Below are 15,170 nucleotides of genomic sequence, written 5' to 3'. Positions count from 1 at the left end.
GATTATATTTCGCCCTAAGAGCTCCATAATTAGCAATCCTAAATTGTAGGGTTGCCGATAAGTATGATCTCCTGCCAAATAGTCCAGTCGTTTCCAGTCCTTGTTGTTTGGTGTTGATTTAGCGTTGTCTGTCTGCCCCATTTATTTACAGTATCTACAACAAAGGAATTTGGGGATGGATGGGAAAATAAAAAAAGGCCACATCCTTAAAGAGGACATAATATTTTATCTGCCCTTTTGTGTGTGGGCGGTATTGTGGCTGGTGTTTGCCAGATGTTTTTTGCTGGGTGTTGAAGGGCCTTGTTGATAGGAAGTGCAGGATGTCAAGCAGCTTGTGTTGTGACTCCTTCATTTCTTCAAGGGGGACATGAAGTGAGTCCACTAGTCTCTTGGTAAGGTCCTGGAATTGTTTGAAGTCATCTGCAATGGTTGGTGGAGGAGACAGAACGGCTTAGTCAGGAGAGGTTGAGGAGATGTTTGTTGCTAGAGTAATCGCCTTGTCCAGTCTTGCTTCCTGTTCCTCAACAGTCTTCTCTTGAGGATCAGGGGATTTAGAAAGGGAAGCTGAGGGAGATGGGTGTCTCTCACCAGGATACAGGAAGACTGAGATCCAAGAGAACTGGTGTCTGTAGGTTGCCTATCGGTCCCAGTACAGTCGCTGGGGTGGTGCAAAGGGCACAGGTGGTGTTACCTAAGCATGTCCATACCAAGAGGGTGGGCCTTGTCTCTCATGGCAGTACTGTGTCTCTGTGACTGTTTCTAGGTGACTAGTCCCTTGACATTGCCCTGGGGAGCTCTCCACTGAGACTAAATATATGTCATTGTCATCCTCCTCTTCTTTGTTGCTCGATAGAGGTAGAGCAGTTAAGGATGAGGATGGTGATTGTCTTGGTACCATGGGGAATTTAGGGAACCAAGATGTTGGAACTGAGTAATGGGGTTTCTGGCATTTCTGAGACCAACAGGTCTTTGGAGAATGGAATTCCTAAAGTACCAAGGTACATCCTCATCAAGTTAGTCAATCTACAATGGAACTAACAAGGTTTATGATTTGCACATCTAGGGTTTCTGGAAGTGATGTGCCATTAGAAGCAAGGAGTAAAGTTGTTTTCTGAAATACTATGGGTGCAATTTGACAAAACGTTACCACCAGTAGCAACTTTACAGCATTACCTGTATTTCCTATTCCAACTAAAAGGACTACCATTTGACTTATTTTTGTTCCTCTTTCACACCCACATACCCATATGGCTCCCACTGCAGAAAGGCAGGAACCTACTATATTCAGCACATGGGGTTTTGACTAACTGTGAAAGTGGATTGCAGATTTGAAGGACTATAATATAGGAAATTAACAAAAAGATGCTTACTTTTTATATCTTAAATATTTAAGTATCCTTTGGATCACAGTGCTAGATATCTTGTAATAACCAACTAGTATGAGAGTAAACATTTTTAGGCACAAAGAAGGGAATGTACTATTATGACAAAAGAAAGTCAGACTATTTTGTAGTTGCAACATTAAAGGCATTTTGTTTTGTTTTGAATTTACACTGTAACAACTCTGCCCAGTGACACTTAAAGGCAACCGAGCTATAAGATCCTGAAATGTTCCAAGTACACTCACCTCTACATGATGGGCCGTGCTGATGCAGAGAGTTCAAAAATCATGAGATTTGACAAATTAGTGCTGAGTTATTTTTAATTTGCTTTCTGGTTTTTGAGCCTTTCATATGCATGTTTTCAAGTTTTTCTCCGCAACTATGAAGACTAGACCCTTTTTACCATCAGGTTTGCTGTTTGGGAAAAAAAATCGCATGTTGGCAATGCTGTAAATGGTGTGCAACACCTGTTAGAATCATATCCTTAGAGTTGTAGTGGAAACACAACTAAAGCGCATATACTATTACCTACTATTTACTTGTTAAGATGATGATTTCACAAGTACACTGCTACAAATTTAAAATGTACGATCTGTAGTTTTACAAATTCTTATGATCCAGCACTGGACATTATTTTAACATCATACAATACGTATAGGCCAGCTGGCATTCATCAAGCCTTACACCGTGATTTTTAGAATGCAGAAGACCCTACACACCCCAATCAGGGATAGACGCCTGTGGTAGTCATAACACACAATAAAAAAATGGTTCCTGGCCTGAAGAGCTTGCAATCCAAGCATAGGATAAGATCACAAGTGGATATAACAAGACAGAATAGTAAAATTAGCTGTAGTCTCTATTGCATTCTTTGTACCATTTTCAGCCACTTTCTTTCATTCTGTATGCTTCAATACTTTAGGTCCACACATTTCTCTGATATTTACATTTTTTTCATCTTTAAATTATGATTCTACAGATCAACACAATACATTAATCTATCATCTTATGTTTACCTTTGTATGGTAATTACTGAACATTTGAATAAGTTCATTCAAAAGAAGCTTAGCTTCTTACTACAGTGTAACATTCGAAGGATCAATCTGTTGGTTATTGGTTTAAACTTACTTCTAAATTAAAAATGAATACTAAAGAAGGAATCATACCTATTTTCATGGGGGGGGGGGCGGGAGGGGAACAACCAAGAGTACTATGAACTTTTCAAGCTCCCTTAATTCAAAGCCACCGATAGTTCATTGATGTGGCTTGTAACAGATAAAGTGACTATAAGACTCCTTTAAGGATGATCTATGCCAATTTTGATTTAACAAATGGCCTTTCCACTATCACTGATCAGCTCTGTAAAGCCGTATCTTTGTACGCAACATGCAGCCATTTTTTGTTTTCATCTCTTCATATTCAGAAAACCTTCAGCATACTGAGAAGCTGTCTGCTTTTATGGATTTGAAAGAATAAATTGCCTTAAACAGATTTCGTACCTAGAATTCAACTTGCAAGCTACAAGTACAGAAAAGCCACAAACAGCAAGCTGGCCAATGCCTCATTTTTGTTAATTAGTATCATGGCAACCATGAATTCCACCTGCTTGTTGTCAGGGAATCATATTTTTTAAAAGGCACCACAACAAGTTCATATATTTTTGTTTCAGTAATGTGTACACTATAATTCATAGCAAAGTTCTATCATACTAAATTGTAGCGAAGGTAGTAAATTCAAGCCAGTGAAGCATTATATGGAAAGTAAATGGGAATCAAGTATGATACAGATCTGTTATCTAATACACCAAAACAAAAACGTGATTCTCTTTGATGAGATCTGATGAGTAGGGAGAGGGAAAACCAGAAGAAATCAAAACAACTACAGAACCTAGATTTGAAAGCAGTTTGCAACATGATGCATCAGTCTCAGGAGTTTACCTTGAGAAGGACAACAAAGATTTAATTCAGTGGGGTCTACAGAAAACATTTGAAAATTATTCTTAAAAAAAAAAAAAAAAGAAAAGACAAATTAAATTTGTTCCTAAGATAGGTAATATACAGAAGCTACCAATGTTTACATACAGCTATGGTACAAGAAGTTGGTACCATAAATACATTTCCTAATAGGAAAAAGACAGTTTCATATTTTGGAAATTAGCGATTAAATATTGAGTTGTAAAGTATCTAAGATTTTGTCTTTAAATTTTTTAGGGGAGTAGATACCTTGCCCTGCTGGCACCCAGAAAGACTTCTGCAGCAAACTGCTTCAATACTTTGTTAGCCCCATACTTCAAATCATTATGCCAAAAAGGCATTTCAGACCTGTGCCCAGAAGTATTACAGTTCCAGGTAAAATTTTTAGTCCAAAGAGGTTTTGATAAGCCTCTGAACTTTTGGATGCATATCCAACCCAAACGTTTGCCTCTCACTAACTGGTACTGGGCTAGAATGACTTTCATATATAGACTGTGTGAGCTAGATTTTCCAGGTTGCAGTGCTACATGGAAGTTCTGCTAATCTGTTTCTCCAAAAAGTTATTGTTTTTCTTCTTGGTAATCTTTCCAATCTATTGTAGAGGAATGAGAATTTATACACTTAGTTGCTCATCCTGATCACTGGAAGAGGACAATCAATGGGACAGGAGCAAAAAAAGTTTAAAAATATTGGGATCCAACTGTGACTTGCTGCCCTAATGTGGCACACCTCTTCCCTTTTCCCTCCACAATTGTGATACAGTACCAGAGGGGTAGTCGTGTTAGTCTGTAGCCACAAAAACAACGAGGAGTCTGGTGGCACCTTAAGGGTATGTCTACGCTACGAAATTATGTCGAATTTATAGAAGTTGATTTTTTAGAAAGCAAGTGTCCCCCCACTAAGCGCATTAAGTTGGCAGAGTGCATCCACAGCACTGAAGCTAGCGTCAACTTTCGGAGTGTTGCACCGTGGGTAGCTATCCCACAGTTCCCGCAGTCTCCGCCGCCCACTGGAATTCTGGGTTGAGCTCCCAGTGCCTGATGGGACAAAAACATTGTCGTGGGCGGTTTTGGGTACATGTCGTCAGTTGCCCTTACCTCCGTGAAAGCAATGGCAGACAATCTTTTTGCGCCTTTTTTCCGTGCAGGCGCCATACTGTTTTCAGCAGTCGGTGCAATAGGGCTGCAAACCGTTGTCATTGAACGACCGCTTCCGCTGCCACTCTGCTCTCCTGATGGTCTCGCAGGTCCTCTATATGACCATCATCATCCGCCGCTTCCGCTGCAACTCTGCTCGACTGCTCTTGTCTCGCCATACCACAGCAAGCATGCAGCCTGCTCCGCTGTTGTGTCCTGGCAGCAGACGGTGCAGTAGGTCTGTAAAACTGGTCATCCAACCACTGCTTCCCCTGCAACTCTGCTCTCCTGCAGACGCCATACCACGGCAAACATGGAGCCCGCTCAGATCACCACAGCAGTTATGAGCATTGTAAACACCTCGCACATTGTCATGCAGTATGTGCAGAACCAGAACCGGCAAAAGCAGGCGAGGAGGCGATGGCAGCACGGTGACGAGAATGAGGAGGACATGGACACAGACTTCTCTCAAAGCATGGGCCCCAGCAATTTGGCCATCCTGGTGGCAGTGGGGCAGACTCATGCCGTGGAACGCCGATTCTGGGCCCGGGAAACAAGCACAGACTGGTGGGACCGCATAGTATTGCAGGTCTGGGATGATTCCCAGTGGCTGCGAAACTTTTGCATGCGAAAGGGCACTTTCATGGAACTTTGTGACTTGCTTTCCCCTGCCCTGAAGCGCAAGAATACCAAGATGAGAGCAGCCCTCACAGTTTACAAGCGAGTGGCGATAGCCCTCTGGAAGCTTGCAACACCAGACAGCTACCGGTAAGTCTGGAATCAATTTTGAGTCGGCAAATCTACTGTAGGGACTGCTGTGATCCAAGTAGCCAACGCAATCACTGAGCTGCTGCTATCAAAGGTAGTGACTCTGGGGAAATGTGCAGGTCATAGTGGATGGCTTTGCTGCAATGGAATTCCCTAACTGTGGTGGGGCGACAGACGGAACCCATATCCCTATCTTGGCACCGGAGCACCAAGGCAGCGAGTATATAAACCGAAAGGGGTACTTTTCAATGGTGCTGCAAGCAATGGTGGATCACAAGGGACGTTTCACCAACATCAACGTGGGATGATCAGGAAAGGTACATGATGCTCGCATTCAGGAACTCCGGTATGTATGAACAGCTGCAGCAAGGGACTTACTTTCCAGACCAGAATATAACCGTTGGGGATGTTGAAATGCCTATAGTTATCCTTGGGGACCCAGCCTACCCCTTAATGCCATGGCTCATGAAGCCATACACAGGCACCCTGGACAGTAGGCAGGAGCTATTCAACTATAGGCTGAGCAAGTGCAGAATGGTGGTAGAATGTTCATTTAGATGTTTAAAAGCGCACTGTTGCAGTTTACTGACTCAGTTAGACCTCAGCGAAACCAATATTCCCATTGTTATTACTGCTTCCTGTGTGCTCCACAAGATCTGAGAGAGTAAGGGGGAGACGTTTATGTAGGGGTGGGAGGTTGAGGCAAATCGCCTGGCCGCTGATTACGACAGCCAGACACCAGGGCAATTAGAAGAGCACAGCAGGGCGCGCTGCGCATCAGAGAAGCTTTGAAAACCAGTTTCATGGCTGACCAGGCTACGGTGTGACAGTTCTGTTTGTTTCTCCTTGATGAAAACCCGCCCCCTTGGTTCACTCTACTTCCCTGTAAGCCAACCACCCTCCCCTCCCCCCTTCGATCACTGCTTTCAGAGGCAATAAAGTCATTATTGTTTCAAATTCAAGCATTCTGTATTAATTCGTCACACAAATAGGGGGATAACTGCCAAGGTAGCCCGGGAGGGGTGGGGGGAGGAGGGAAGCACCGGGTGGGGGAGGAGGAGAGGAGGGAAGGACAAGGCCACACTGCATTTCAAAAAACTTATTGAATGCCAGCCTTCTGTTGCTTGGGCAGTCCTCTGGGATGGAGTGGTTGCGTGCCTGAAGCCCCCCCCCATTGCGTTCTTGGGCGTCTGGGTGAGGAGGCTATGGAACTTGGGGAGGAGGGAGGTTGATTACACAGGGGCTGCAGTGACGCTCTGTACCTTTTCTGCACCTCAACCATACGCCAGAGCATATCAGTTTGATCCTCCAGTAGCCTCAGCATTGCATCCTGCCTCCTTTCATCATGCTGCCCCCACCTCTCCTGTTGCTCCAGCCATCTATCCTCGCATTCATTTTGTGCTTTCCTGTACTGTGACATTGTCTGCCTCCACACATTCTGCTGGGCTCTTTCAGTGCAGGAGGACTGAATGAGCTCAGAGAACATTTAATTGCGAGTGCGTTTTTTTCGCCTTCTTATCTGCGCTAGCCTCTGGGATGGAGATGCTAGTGGCAGCATTGAAACATTTGCAGCTGTGGGAGTAAAACTGAAAAAGACACATTGGTCATTTAAAAGGATGGGCTGATGTTTTTGGGTTAACGTGCAGCACAAACCCAACTAACCTCCCACCCCACCCAATTCTCTGGGATGATGGCTTCACCACTCCCCCCACTGCGTGGCTAACTACGGGGAATATTTCTTTTCAGCCACAGGCAAACAGCCCAGCAGGAACAGCCACCTCTGAATGTCCCCTGAATAAAATTCCCCTATTTCAACCAGGTGACCATGAATGATATCACTCTCTTGAGCATAACAGAGAGATAAAGAATGGATGTTGCTTGAATGCCAGCAAACACCGGGACCACACGCTGCCATGCTTTCTTATGCAATGATTCCAGACTACATGCTACTGGCCTGGCGTGGTAAAGCGTCCTACCATGGAGGACTCAATAAGGCTGCCCTCCTCAGAAACCTTTTGTAAAGGCTTTGGGAGTACCTTTAGGAGAGCTTCATTAAGATGTCCCTGGAGGATTTCCGCTCCATCCCCAGACACATTAATAGACTTTTCCAGTAGCTGTACCGGCTACGAATGCATCCCAAGTCTTCAGGGCAAATTAATCATTAAACACGCTTGCTTTTAAACCGTCTATTATATTTACAAAGGTACACTCACCACAGGTGCCTTTTCTGCTTTCAAGGTCCGGGAGCCCGGGTTGGGAGGGTATTGGCTCCAGGGTGATCAACAGTTCCTGGCTGTCAGGGAGAACAGTTTCTCCACTTGCCTGCTGTGCACTATCCTCCTCCTCATCTTCCTCGTCCCCAAAATCCTCATCCCTGTTGCATGAGACTCCCTTGCAGGAGTCCACATACAGGTGTGGGGTAGTTGTAGGGGCACCCCCTAGAATTGCATGCAGCTCATCATAGAAGCGGCATGTCTGGGGCTCTGACCCCGAGCGGACGGCTTGCCTGAGCTCCTTAAGTTTCACATGACACTGCTGCCAGTCCCTGTTATAGCCTCTGTCTTTCATGCCCTTGGAGATTTTTTCAAATATTTTGGCATTTCGTCTTTTGGAACAGAGTTCTGATAGCACAGATTCGTCTCCCCACACAGCAATCAGATCTCGTACCTCCAATTTGGTCCATGCTGGAGCTCTTTTGCGATTCTGGGACTCCATGGTCACCTGTGCTGATGAGATCTGCATGGTCACCTGTGCTGATCAGCTTGCCACACTGGCCAAGCAGGAAATGAAACTCAAAAGTTCGCGGGGCTTTTCCTGTCTACCTGGCCAGTGCATTTGAGTTGAGAGTTCTGTCCAGAGTGGTCACAATAGAGCACTCTGGGATAGCTCCCGGAGACCAATACCGTCAAATTGCGTCCACGCTACCCCAAATTCGACCCAGCGATGTCGATTTCAGCGCTATTCCCCTTGTCGGGGAGGAGTACAGAAATCGATTTTAAGAGCCCATTAAGTCGACAAAAATGGCTTTGTTGTTTGGACGGCTGCACGGTTAAATCGATCTAACGCTGCTAAATTCGACCTAAACTCGTAGTGTAGACCAAGACTAAGACCAAGACTTATTTGGGCATAAGCTTTCGTGGGTTAAAAAAACCACTTCTTCAGCTGTAACTGTTAGTCTTTAAGGTGCCATCAGACTCCTCATTGCTTTTATAAAATGTACTGGAATCCACAGAGTACTAATATAATTACACTTTAATTTAAAGCATAAATAAGAATCTGATGAAGAAAGTAAAGAGGAATATCAATCCAAACTGATAGATCTGAGCAGCAGACTATTACAGATCTAACCATAAGATTTTCATTAACAAAAGTATGACATTATATATTTTATTTCCCAAAAATGATTAGATGTTTTATCTGATGAACCAGACATTTTCCATTCTGGAATTGGAAGCACAATTTAGGAAAATAAATATTTGCAACAAAGTGTCAGATCTCCATTTGAGTGATTACAGCCTGATCCTTCTGAATATTCAGCTTTTGCAGGAAGACGGTAGACAATCTCTCATTTGTATGCTTAGGACACATAACTAAATTAATGTATCATTTTTTAAAAGAAAACAAAGTTGTCAAATCAAAATGTCTGTATTACTTACTTCTCAGAAGAGATACCAACACATACCAAATGTAGTTTTTGTTCTAAAAAAAAAAAGCAGTGACAGGTATGTCTTCAAAAATGCACATAAATTTGTACATGAAACTGTCAAAAATCCTACATTTGCACATTCCTTTAAAGTAGTTAAATATTTTCAGCAAGTTGACTTGTCAACTGACATCAGCAAGCCAGTTGTCGCTTTGCATCCATTTCACATTTAAATTCATAGATTAACTCTCCCTGTAAGGGGAAAAGCGCCTTTGGAAAAAGCCTACCACAAAGTAGCTTTTCATCAGTCTATTTCAATATGCCCTATGCCACATTCCTTCAACTTTTGTATTTTATTAGCCTTGAGATTCCAGTCTCAAGAAACCTAGTTGTGTTCAGCCATGCAGTTTAATCTTTAGAATATATTAAATTTTTAAAACCAGATTTAAAGCCTATATTTTGTTTTTAAAAGAGAAGTAAATATAGTACAGATAATTATTGGAATCTCTTTGTTTACCTGCTTCAGACAAGGAAGACTGAACACAATGCTTGGCCTTATTAACCAAAAACTTGCTAATTCTCCAGTGTCTTCCAGTAGTTTGACTACATACATTTCAGGGAATAAAGTTAAATGAATACATTGCTTTGGAGCCTTTACTTTTGGCACATTTTAATCATTACAGAAACACTTAGACTGTATTGATATTGATGTTAAAATTGTAAGTGGTTTTGTGTATCTCAGATTACATTTCCATAACAATTATATTAGCAATGAAATCAAAGTTCTCATAATCCTTTTAGAAAGTCAGAAATTAATTAAAAATAGATTTAAAAATATTTAAAATTGTTATACATAATTGGGAACATTATGCTGTAATTATTTCAATGCCTGAGGTGCACATGAGATTTCACAGAAATGTTGAGAGATAGTCCCTTGTTTGAACAGTTTACAATCCAACATGTTCTCAGAATATCATATCTTTCTCTAACTCTATTTTAAGTAAATAGCTACCTCACATGTTGGTCCAAGTTCTAAAAAAAGTCATAGTTACTTCTATATCATAAAGGTATGAAAAACAATTCAAGAAGGAAAACATTTCAGAAAGACTATCCTCAGAAAGTTGATATTACCATCCCATGATCAGGAAAAACCCATTCTTGATGATAAAAAACAAAACCAAACCTTAAACTGGACATTCAAAATTAACCTTTGCTAACCCATATCAAGAGAGATTAGAAAAATCACTTAACCTTTCACTCATTTTACGTTTTAGCATCCTGATCTATCATTTGTTCTGCACAGCCAATCCCTCCTCTTTTGGCCTAAGCAACTGATTGAATGAAGAAGCTATTACTTACTGACAGCCCACCTAGTCAAAGGACACACAAAACCAGGATTATGAGATTACAGAATGTTAGCAAAGAGCATTAAAAAACAACAACAAAAGAACATAAAAAAGGAACCTTGCTACTTTCTACACTTTATTATTAGTGTTTTATATACTGCATGGTAAAGTTAATTTTTCTTTTGATAAAAAAAATTTGAGCAAAATCAACTTGAACTTTAAGTAGGATTCAAATCAATATAGTAACCATCATGGGGTATGAACTGGAGAAAGAAGTGCTAAATCAAGATAAGTCTCTGTTTCATTTTACATAGCTCACTCCTGGGAGCAACAGAGGAAAGTACTAAGATATACAGAAGTGTGTGAAAATTTTATTGTGGGTAGAATGTCCCAACTAGCATTAGACACAAAAACCTGGGCATGTGACTAGTTCAGTTGCCGTGATGCAATGTGACTGGAAACAGACATACAACATAACTTTTGAAAAAGAGAGAGGACTGAGACACTCAAGGCCAGTCCTTGGGCTATTGCATAAAGAGCACTCAATTGCACGAGGTGCTGAAGAATACGTAAGTAGACATGATCCCGCCCATGAACATCTTACAATTAAAAATGACACAGAATATACGGCAGGAAGAGACCAAATCTGTACATACATATACTTTCTGGCTCTGTATTTGTACAAGACTGTCCCCAACTGCCACAAAAGCCTTTAGCCTAGCTATTAAACACTGACCAAAACCAAAGAACAATTGGGGCTGTCCAAAAGCTACAGAATGGGAAAAGGTCATGGCCAGAGTGGGGGAAGTATTTTTGAAGAAGCTACATATATAATACCTCTCCCCCATTCCTAATATAAGGCACATGTAGATTAAAGTTAAAATTTCCATCATCAGTCAGGGCTGATGTCATTAAGCACTTTAGCCTCATCTGATCTGACAATTTGTTTTTATTATTAAAATCTACCTCTTTATTCCAGGCCTGTCTTTCCATCCAAATTAAAATTTTGACCTCTATTACATCTCCATGTGGATATCTAATCAGCAGCTCAATCTCAACATGACTAAAACAGAGCTCTTAATCTTTCCTCGATCCCATCTCCTTTTTCAGTTATTTTGGACAACAGCACCATCCTGCCTGTCATTCAGGCCCACAACCCGAGAGTCATCTTCAACTTAGATCTCTCTCTCATTTCTAGACTATGTCTAAACTTTGCAGATTCTTTCTGCACAACACCTAAAATACATCATTTTCTACCCATCCACACAGCAAAAATTCATCCAGGCTCTCATCTTGCATCTCGATTACTAGAGTATCATTACAGTACTCTGGCCTTGACATATGCAGTCATGCCCTCTCATATCCATTCAGAATGCTGCTGCAACCATCATTCTCCTAGACCAGCGGTTCTCAAACTGTAGGCCGGGACCCCAAAGTGGGTCGCAACCCTGTTTTAATGGGGTTGCCAAGGCTGGCGTTAGACTTGTTGGGCCCCAGGGCCAAAGCCCAAGTCTCACTGCCCAGGCTTGAAGCTGAAGACAGAGGGCTTCAGCCCTGGTGGCAAGGCTCAGGTTCCAGGCCTCCCACCTGGGGCTGAAGCGCTAGGGCTTCAGCTTTGTACCCCCTCCCCCCTGTCCAGAGCAGCAAGGCTCAGGCTTCGGTTCCCCCGTCCTGGGGTTATGTAGTAATTTTCGTTGTCAGAAGGGAGTTGCGGTGCAATGAAGTTTGAGAACCCTCATCCTAACCTATTGCTTCGACCAGGTCACCCCTTTCTTTGATACAATAGAGAAGGGGGAGCCAGTGGAGAGATTCAGACATAAGCTACTTGTCTCCACTTCCAAGGCCCACGTGACCCTACCTTCATCTTGCATTCACTACTGACATGTTGATTCATGCCTCCCATCGACCAGTGCTGTCAGCCTCCACAGCCCACTTGTTAAATTTTTGAGCATGCACCTTTCTACTTTCTCCCACAGGTTCAAAGGCCAAAAGGAACCACTGTGATCACCTAGTCTGACCTCCTGTATAACAGGCCAGAGAACTGCCCCAAAATAATTCTTAGAGTATATCTTTTAGGAAAACTTACAATCTTGATTTAAAAATTGCCAGTGACGGAGAATCCACCATGACCCTTAGTAAACTGTAATCACCCTCGTTGTTAAAAAATGTATGCCTTATTTCCAGCCTGAATTTGTCTAGCTTCAAATTTCAGCTGTTGGATCTTGTTACACCTTTGTCTGCTAATTTGAAGGGCCCATTATCAAATATTTGTTCCCTGTGTAGGTACTTATAGACTGTAATCAAGTCACTCCTTAACCTTCTTTTTATTAAGCTAAATGGACTGAGTACCTTGAGGAGAACAGGAGTACTTGTGGCACCTCAGAGACTAACAAATTTATTAGAGCATAAGTTTTCGTGGGCTACAGCCCACTTCATCAGATGCACTGAATGGAACATATAGTAAGAAGCTATATATATATATACATACAGAGAAGGTGGAATTTGCCATACACACTGTAAGAGATTAACTAACTAAGATGAGCTATTATCAGCAGGAGAAAAAAAATTTTTGTAGTGATAATCAAGATGGCCCATTTAGACAGTTGACAAGAAGGTGTGAGGATACTTAACTTAGGGAAACAGATTCAATATAAATTTGTTAGTCTCTAAGGTGCCACAAGTACTCCTGTTCTTTTTGCGGATACAGACTAACATGGCTGCTACTCTGAAGACCTGAGTACCTTGAATCTATCACTATAAAGGCATGTTTTCTAATCCTTTAATCATTCTTGTGGCTCTTCTCGGAACCCTCTCCAATTCATCAACCATCTCCTTGAATCGTGGACACAGCTGGACACAGGACTCTAGCAGTGATCTGACCAATACCAAATACAGAGGTAAATAAACTCTATCCATCCAAGGATTGTGGTAGCCCTGGCCACAGTGTCACACTGGAAGCTCACATTCAGCTGATTATCCACCATGAATGCCCAAATCTTTTTAGAGTCCTTACTTAGAGTCCACCACCCTACAAGTATGGCCTACATTCTTTTGTTCCTAGATGTATACATTTACATCATGTTACATGCTTGTGCCCAGCTTACCAAGTGATCCTGATCACTCTATATCATTGAGCTGTCCTCTTCATTATTTATCACTCCTCCAATTTTTATGTCATCTGCTAACTCGATCAGTGATGATTTTGTTTTCTTCCGGGTCATCAATAAAAATGTTAAATAGCGTAGGGCCAACAATCTTGCAGGACCCCACTAGAAACACAACTGTTCCATAATCATTCCCCATTTACAATTACATTTTGAGATTTATCAGATAAGCAACTTTTAATCCATTTAAGGTCCGCCATGTTAATCTTATATTGTTCTAGTTTTTCAATCAGAGTGGCGTGCAATACATAAAATTTCTTCCAGAAGTTTAAATATATTACATCAACACTATTACCTTCATCAACCAATCTTGTAATTTCATTAAAAAAAATCAAGGTAGTTTGACAAGATCTATTTACTATACCCATGTTGATTAGCATTAATTATATTACTCTCCTTTTAATTCTGCCTCTCACACTTGAGAGAAGTTCCCTGTAATTATCCCCCTTCAGACTCCTCCTTTAAACTCTTTTGCGTGATGCTGACAAAACACTGACATCAGTCAGGCCACGGGTGTGCTGAGACCTCTGCCTATCAAGTAACCAATATTGTCTCACTGTTTCCTTATACTCCCCCGCATCCTTGTCTGTAGCCATCTGTTGTCTGTCTTATAATTAAGGAAAAGATTTGGTCATGGATTTCGTGACTATCAGATCTCTGTGACTTCTTCGGCTTCAGCCCCCCACGGTGGGGCTCGGGCTTTGTCTTCAGCCCCCCGTGACCATACCCTGATTCTGTACATTTATACTATGACTGCTCTGTGAATTTTGCATAATTTTACTGTGACAAAAATCATATACATAGTTATAATGGATTGTAAGCTCTTTGGAGCAAGGAATGTCTTTTTGCATTGTGTTTGTGCCGCACCTAGTACAATGGAGTCCTGGTCCAAGACTAGGAATCCTAAGCACTACAGTAACAAATTACTATTACTAATAATGATTTGACAATATTATTAAACTGTTCAGGAATACAAGAAATTGATTCCCTACAATGCTCGGTTCATATCACTATCTCCAATGTAAAGAAAGGATTTGTGTGAACATTTAGCACTTCCAGTAAAGTACCCCTTCAAAAATGTCCTTTATCTGTAGCTACTTCAGCAAACAAAATTAGAAATAGCTTTTCATAAAAGCATTGGTTCATGAGTTCAGCTGAGAACATAGGGAAATTGAAATATAAAGGGTTGTGGCCAAAAGGTAAAATTTGGACTGTATACCAACACACACCACCAGCACCGAGGAACTCCAGACCAATGAAGCATCCAAGTTGGGAACCATGGCTATAAGTGCCTTTTAAGGTACACCTTTTGGAGATCACATACTGTAACACACAAGAATCACGGCTGAGAGAGAGTTCTATAGAATGCAGGACTTAAAACAAAAAAAGAGATGAATAACTGACACCTCTATTTAGACCCTTCCCTACCAGAAAGCATAATTCCTGTTAGGTGGCCATCCGCAATGCAAAAATTCATTTTGTAACCGACAGAGAAAGCCAATCAGAATAATTTAGCATCATTCTCTCTATTTCGATCTCTGTTGGCAACTTCATTTCAGTCAATCCTTCCATAACTGCTAACTGACCGATTCAAGAAACATCAATGCCCATTCTGTAGAAGATCCCCCCTACTGGCCCTCAGTAGTGGGGGAGGAAGGGGCAAACCATTTTCACATATTACAGTAATACCAAACAAGTGGAACAAGATGCCTAGAACACAGTTTGTAACAGGTGTTACATATAATTCATCCCTCTGTG

The 15,170-nt window shown here is 41.7% G+C and overlaps 1 protein-coding gene across 11 annotated transcripts in view; it reads right to left on the bottom strand.

Moving 5' to 3' along the window:
- The window catches only part of ARHGAP29 (Rho GTPase activating protein 29), a 95,435-nt gene that overhangs the window by 49,777 nt on the left and 30,488 nt on the right, over window positions 1-15,170 (bottom strand). The window contains exon 1 of one of the 11 annotated variants that reach the window (XM_037906510.2): window positions 1,628-1,642. The exons of the other annotated variants lie outside the window; for them this stretch is intronic. The gene's annotated coding sequence lies outside the window, so the exon portion shown is untranslated. Of the gene's footprint in view, window positions 1-1,627; window positions 1,643-15,170 lie in introns of those variants that run through there. 11 annotated transcript variants of the gene reach the window in all.

This window comes from Chelonia mydas, chromosome 8 (assembly GCF_015237465.2).
Source record: "Chelonia mydas isolate rCheMyd1 chromosome 8, rCheMyd1.pri.v2, whole genome shotgun sequence".
In the NCBI taxonomy this organism is placed as follows: domain Eukaryota; kingdom Metazoa; phylum Chordata; order Testudines; family Cheloniidae; genus Chelonia; species Chelonia mydas.
This window is presented reverse-complemented; position numbering and strand designations above follow the sequence as displayed.